The 6,000-nt window shown below is 48.0% G+C and overlaps 1 protein-coding gene across 4 annotated transcripts in view; it reads right to left on the bottom strand.

The window, feature by feature from the left end:
- The window catches only part of LOC102417765 (zinc finger protein 420-like), a 28,521-nt gene extending 22,670 nt beyond the window's left edge, over positions 1 to 5,851 (bottom strand). For 2 of the 4 annotated variants that reach the window (XM_023764930.1, XM_023764929.1), the window contains exons 1-2: positions 5,710 to 5,851; positions 2,948 to 3,093 (exon numbers count right to left, since the gene is read on the bottom strand). The gene's annotated coding sequence lies outside the window, so the exon portion shown is untranslated. The remainder of the gene's footprint in view (positions 1 to 2,947; positions 3,094 to 5,709) is intronic. The other 2 variants (XM_023764931.1, XM_023764933.1) reach the window with 1 other exon arrangement.
- Positions 5,852 to 6,000: the final 149 nt, after the last annotated feature.

Genomic DNA, 6,000 nt, shown 5'->3' with positions numbered 1-6,000 from the left:
GGTAACTGACACACACTGACCATCAGGGGGCAGACACTCAATGCAGGAGCTGCCCCTTGGTGGTCAGTGTGCTCCCACAGGGGGAGCTCTGCTCAACCACAATCCAGGCTGACAGCTGCCAGTACAGCGGTGGTAGTGGGAGCCTCTCCCACCTCTTCAGCAGCGCTGAGAATGTCTGACTGCAGCTAGGCCTGCTCCCTGCTGGAAAGTGGACATCCCCCGAGGGCTCCCGGGCTGCCAGAGGGATGTCTGACTGCCAGCATAGGCCAAATCCCCTGGGGAGCGGACCTAAGCCAGCAGGTGGTCATTCCCCTAGGAGTCCCAGACTGCGAGAGGGCACAGGCTAGGCTGAGGGACCCTCCTGAGTGCACAAATTTGTGCACCAGGCCTCTAGCAAACACAGTAAGGAGAGGAATTCACATAATAATGGAAAACAAATTAGACCTAGTTTCTTAGACACTCATTTATTGGAAAATTTCTGTATATCATTAGTGGAGAACTATAATCACAGAAAATTAACTGAATTGAAGATATATTCATATGATTCTTGTAACGTTCCAGAATATTCAAAAAGTGATCATGTAAAGTATGTCCCTGACATGAGTATGGAATATAATGAATATTTACAGAAATAAGACCTGATTGGATAAAGCTCCTATATCAAAAGTCAATGATGTGTAGGAAAGAAAAATAGGGTGTCTATTTTCCAAAGCAAATAGAAACTAAGTAGTAGGGCATTTCCAGATAACATGTGATGACCTTTGCACAGTCTCAACAAATCCCTACTAAACCCTTCTTACTGAGAAAGAGAGACTATTAACTCTACAGTGAGGGGAGCACCTCTGCCCCAAGACCATCACATGGATTGAGACAATGGGTATCGGGTGACAGAGGCACAGCACAGGACAGGTCATCACTGCTGACATTCCTGGCAAAAATACATAAATAAAGAAATAATTGATCTAAATAGACACCTTTCAAAAGAGGACATTCAGAAAGCCAAGAGACATATGAAAACATGCTCAAAGTCACTAATCATCCGAGAGATGCAAATCAAAACAACAATGAGGTACCATCTCACACCTGTCAGAATGGCTATCATCAACAAATCAACAAACAACAAGTGCTGGAGAGGATGTGGAGAAAAAGGAACACTTGTGCACTGCTGGTGGGAATGCAGACTGGTGCAGCCACTATGGAAGACAGTATGGAGTTTCCTCAAAAAACTAAAAATGGAACTCCCATTTGACCCTGTGATCCCACTTCTAGGAATATATCCCAAGAAACCAGAAACACCAATCAGAAAGGATCTGTGCACCCATATGTTCATAGCAGCACAATTCACCATAGCTAAGATCTGGAAACAGCCTAAGTGCCCATCAGTAGATGAATGGATTAGAAAACTGTGGTACATCTACACGATGGAATATTATGCTGCTGTAAAAAAGAAGGAACTCTTACCATTTGCAACAGCATGGATGGAACTGGAGAGCATTATGCTAAGTGAAACAAGCCAGTCAATGAAGGAAAAATACCACATGAGCTCACTCATTCATGGATAATAAAGACCATTACAAACTTTTGAACAATAATAGATACAGAGGCAGAGCTGCCTCAAACTGATTGTCAAACTGCAGTGGGAAGGCCAGGGAGGGTTGGGGGGCAGGAGGGAGGGGAGTAAGAGATCAACCGAAGGACTTGTATGCATGATTATAAGCATAACTAATGGACATAAGACCCTAGGGGGTAAGGGAGGGCAGGGGATTGTCAAGGGTGCGGGGAAAAAAAAAAGGACACTTATGTAATACCCTTTGTAATACTTTTAGCAAAAAATAAAATAAAAATAAAAAAATAAAGAAATAATTATGTGAAAATGATCACAAATACACATTAATTTTTGCAAGCGTCAATCCACATGTACCTCTAATGTTCTATAAGCTACTGGTACATTTCAATACCAAGTTTTTTGTACTAACCTAGTAAGCAAGTCTCTTCTATACACCCTTCTTTTCAGAACTTTCTGAACTATTCTGAGCAGTAAGATGTGCATCACCTTCTTTTTTTTAAATATGTTTTTTATCTATTTCAAAGAGGAAGTGAGAGGGAGAGATAGAAACATCAATGATGAGAGGATCATTGATCGGCTGCCTCCTTCATGCTTCCTACTGGGGATTGAGACTGCAACCTGACCATGTGCTTTGACCAGAATCAAACCGAGGACCTTACAGTACACAGTCCAAGGCTCAATCCACTGAGCCAAACCAGCTAGGGCATATATGCATCTTCTTACCTGTGATCTAGAGCTGATGCTGCAGCCACTGGAACCTAACACCTACATTTGCCTTCTTCACTGATACCTGAGCCTTTGATCCATCTCAGTAGGGATATAAGACGTGGCTCCTTCCAAGTTTGATCTGTCACAAAAAGGATGTTCTGAGTAGTTGAAAGTCATGAATTAAAGGTGGGAATGCTTCCTGACCTGGGGAGGCTGCATAAAATGAATACAGAGAAGGCTCTGGGACAAAGGAGGGAATTACAGCCCGGCCAGTGTGGCTGAGAGGTAGAAGGCAGACCTATGAACCAGGAGGGCAAGGTTAGATTTCTGGTCAGGGTACACTGCAGGTTTCACACTGGATGGTCAGTGGGGGGTGTGTAGGAGGCAGCTGGTCAATGATTCTCTCTCCTGCTTGATGTTTCTATCTCTGTCTCCCTCTCCTATCCACTGTGAAATCAATAAAGATATATTTTTAAAAAGAGGGAGAAAAAAAGAAGACAAAATTATAAAAAACAACAGAGAGAAATATAGAAACTGTTGACAATGACTATGATGACAAAAGTAATGAAATAAGAAAAGAAAAACAACTTGCAAATGAATGAAAATCAGAAATAGAGAAATAAATCACCAGATGTTAGAGGAAAAGCAAACATAGCCTGTGACACAGGACACCTGAGAAGCAGCCATTTGGTCCTGGTCCTGATGGGGGTCTGGGATGTTTTCTCAGGTGACACTATGTTGAGGAGTCATAGAATGTGCATTTAGAGAAGTCAGCACAGCCTGTTAATCAGCTCACCTCACACTCACAGGCAGAGGACCTGGAAATGAGGAAAAGGTCACCCCCTCCTGTCCTTGGTCAGAGGAGAGAAAATCAGGAACACTGAGCTCCCTCATGGAGACCACACTGTGAATTTTCAAGTGTGTGCCTTCATGTGTCTTTCCTCCCAAAGACTTCCACAAACTTCCACAAAAATGAGAACGTGCCAAAACCGGTTTGGCTCAGTGGATAGAGCGTCGGCCTGCGGACTAAGGGGTCCTGGGTTCGATTCCAGTCAAGGGTACGTACCTGGGTTGCGGGCACATCCCCAGTGGGGGATGTGCAGGAGGCAGCTGATCGATGTTTCTCTCTCATCGATGTTTCTGACTCTATCTCTCTCCCTTCCTCGCTGTAAAAAATCAATAAAATATGTTTAAAAAAAATAAAAAGATTATATACTTTAAAAAAAAAATGAGAATGTGAGCTGCTGTCCTGACCCCCCAAACCAAACAGAGCACCCCCTTACCTCCCCTAAACAAAGCTTGCTCCCCACTCTCACCAAGGCATCCTGCCAATCTCTGGCCTCACCTTCCATCACCTAGAGCACCTCAGTAACCAATGATGCCCCACTCAGAGCAGCTGTCCAACTCTATAGAGAAAAGCGTACCTGAGGGCATTTCTATTTTTAAAAAATATATTTTATTGATTTTTTACAGAGAGAAAGGGAGAGGGATAGAGAGTTAGAAACATTGATGAGAGAAACATCAATCAGCAGCCTCTTGCATACCCCCCATTGGGGATGTGCCCCCAACCAAGATACATGCCCTCAAGGAAAATTGAACCTGGGACCCTTCAGTCTGCAGGCCAAGGCTCTATCCACGGAGCCAAATGGGCTAGGGCTTGAGGGCATTTCTTAAAATGCTCCTGAAGGGATCTTAGAAGACCCAGAGGATTTATCTCAGGATATTTTTTAAATAATAAATTAAGTATTAAAGATAGAAAAAGGAAATCCATGAAAACAGACACACACACACACCCCACAACCAAAAATGTAAGGCTTCTAATATTCCTTAAAAAAGCATCAGATGGTGACAGACACATGTCACTTCCTTGTTGCCATCCCAGGAAATGACAAGGGATTCATGAAAAACAGACAAGTCTCTCCTCTATGAGTGTATAAGGGTTGCAATTGGAAGCAAATAATAATAAAATTCCCAAACCTTATAAACTGGAGATGTATAAGTCTCATTCAATCTGTATAACTAAGACAATTCAGCTGTTAAATTAACTATATAAAGCCATGCTCAGGCGGCATGCTCACTGGTTGAGCTTGGACCTATGAACCAGGAGGTCATGGTGAGATTCCTAGTCAGGGCATGTGGCCAGGGTGCAGGTTTGATCCCCAGTGAGGGGAGTTCCGGAGGCAGTTGATGAATGATTGTCTCTCCTCATTGATGTTTCTCTCTCTCTCGCTCTTTCTCAATAGAAATGTAATATATATATATATATTCCTAACTAGTTTTGCTCAATGGAAAGAGCGTCAGCCTACGGACTGGAGTCCCAGGTTTGATTCCAGTCAAGGGCATGTACCTTGGTTGCAGTCATAGCCCCAGTAGGGGCTTGCAGGAGGCAGCTGATTGATGTTTCTCATCAATGTTTCTAACTCTCTATCCCTCTGTAAAAAATCAGTAAAATATATTTAAACACACACACACACACACACACACACACACACACACACGTGCGCGCACGCATATATAAAGCCACATGTGGATATATCAGAACTTAATCATCCACATCCCAACAGCTCACCTCTCACTGAGATCAGGGGTCCCCTCCTCCCACTACTATGTATTCCTGTCTATGGATCAGTCTCTGTCTCTGTCTCCTGCTCCCTTTCTCTCCACTGTGGTCCTTTCCTGTGTCCCCCTCTCCCCTGCTCTCTCTCCCCTTTTCTCTCTGTCTGTCCTACACCTGGACCATGAAACTCCTGAAACCTCCTTCCCTTCAGGGGCTCTTTCTCCTGGTCTCTGAGGCTCCATCTCCACACACGTCTTCCTCTTCCCCTCCCCACGCCCGCGGCCCCTCTGCTGCCTGTTCCCGTCTGTCCCGCTCCCACAGCTGCTGACTCAGGGCTGCTCCCTCTGCTCCCTCATCCCTGAGCCGCCCTTTCGGTGGACCCCTCACTGCCCTGTCTCCCGCCCACGTGTCTGTCTCTCACTCCCTCTCCTGACCCCCCAGCCTGGGCCTCCGCCCCCCGCAGTCACCGCGCCCACAAAGCCCCTCCCTGCGGGCAGGTCGCCTCTTCAGGGGACACCGCGTTCTTCCCCCTGAGCCCCCCCATGGACACTGTGCTCCCCGGGCAGGCAGACCCCTTATTAAATGGGGGTGGGCCTAGGAGGGGGGTGCAGACCCCCAGGCCGGGAGCCATCCGGGCTCTTTGGGCGGAAGCGCCCGGCGGGGGGGAGGGGCGCAAAGGGCGGGAACCCCCTGACCCAGACTCTCAGCCCCGCGGGGGAGGACCGGCGGCCCCGGGGAACGGGTTTTCAGCGGGGAAAACCGCGCGGCAGGCGGGGGGCCACAGCCACAGGGGGGAGAGACCACGGGCCGGGGCCTCCGTTTCCTCCCAAAGGAACGTGGCGCCCGCACCGCGCAGCCTCCCGGGACGCGGACTCACCGCTGAGAGAGGCTCCGGGGCGGGGACCCCAACAAGGACTTCAGCGCCGGCAGCGCCCTCAGCCTTCCCTGCGGGGAGGGGGACGGGGAGCGTCAGCTTTAAAGACAAACACCCTCCTCAGGGGAACCGCCACCTTCCCCTGCACGGCCGCTTCCGTTTGCAAGAAACTGCGCATGCGCCTCCCTGCGGGGTGGGCGGGGCCAGAGCCTGAGCTGAGCGACTCCGCGATGGGGGCGGGGCCGAGCCCGGCGGCCAGGCCTGTGCAGGGACAGAGGGAGGGAGGGCGGGGCA

Source organism: Myotis lucifugus, unplaced genomic scaffold (genome assembly GCF_000147115.1).
Source record: "Myotis lucifugus unplaced genomic scaffold, Myoluc2.0 scaffold_365, whole genome shotgun sequence".
NCBI classification, from domain to species: domain Eukaryota; kingdom Metazoa; phylum Chordata; class Mammalia; order Chiroptera; family Vespertilionidae; genus Myotis; species Myotis lucifugus.
The sequence above is the reverse complement of the archived record's forward strand: the minus strand, read 5'-3'. Positions and strand labels throughout refer to the sequence as shown.